Source organism: Dipodomys spectabilis, unplaced genomic scaffold (assembly GCF_019054845.1).
Source record: "Dipodomys spectabilis isolate Male_0828 unplaced genomic scaffold, ASM1905484v1 ptg000304l, whole genome shotgun sequence".
NCBI classification, from domain to species: domain Eukaryota; kingdom Metazoa; phylum Chordata; class Mammalia; order Rodentia; family Heteromyidae; genus Dipodomys; species Dipodomys spectabilis.
Window position 1 is genome coordinate 2,071,459 of NW_024870981.1, and position 1,181 is coordinate 2,072,639.

Consider the following 1,181-nt stretch of genomic DNA (forward strand, 5'->3'; position numbering starts at 1 on the left):
CCAGTGTGTACTAGCTCAACAGAAGTCCTCACTATATTTATCTCATTCAACAACTACTGGGTTTCTTATATTATCAACACTTTTTCTTTCTTAAGAACATTTGTATTGTAAGATTGCAGTAACTACAGATTTGTAATGGCCTAGGAATATATGTGTGTTATCAGATTTAATATCCAAATTACATAACTGCTCCAAATCATGTTTTATTTATCTTAAAGTAGTTCTTGAATAATACTCTTTATTAGTAATGATATTATTAATATAAGTATTAAACTTCTTCAAACATGTTTCTCTTATTAGATGAATCCTTACAGTGACATTGAAAACATCTTCTGGAGCAGCAATGGAAAAGATATTTGGTGAATACTAAGAATGAGGGATGAGAAGTGTGAAAAACAGAACTAAGAGACTTACAAGTGTGACTGGGAAACATCTTCCACAGAGCAGAATCCCAGACTTTTGAAGGTATGTCAGTGTGAGAATAGGTCTTCAACCAGTTCACGTGACCACATGGGTGAGTCTCAATGTTGCCACATAGAAATTATTTTGATTCCTATATGAAAGACTTATGTCTGATGGGCTTTCACAATGCCAGATTTATGAAAGTTTGCTGTCTTCTTTCCTTCAATATTACTTCACACTTTACTATTGAGTGCATTTTTTCTTTTAAAACATGAAAACTCAACACCATCTTTTGGACTGAGGTGTTTCTTGTCTCCCTAAAAATAGCTCTGTTATTTTAGAGGCTTCCGAACAGGTTCCAGTGCCTCACTTCTTTAATAATAGCTACTCATGAGGCTGGGATCTGAAGATCACAGTTGAAGCCTGCCATGGTAAGAAAGTCCATCAGAATCTCATCTCCAATCAATTACCAAAAAAGCCAGAAGTGGAGCTGTGGATGAAGTGGTAGAGCAGCAAAAAAAGGCATAAGGGCAGGCTGCACTCAGCCTCAGCCTGAGCCCCAGCCCAGCCTTCAGGTACACACACACAGGCACACACACACACACACACACACACACACACACACACACACACACACACACATACACGTGTCTTCCTGCCAGGCTTGTCCATGGGGTCCCCTCTCTTCAAATGGATTCACCCTTGTATTCACGCCATTAATGTGGAAATTGACTCTCAGTCACCTATAGATCTATTGGTTCAGGTTGTGTATTTTGCAT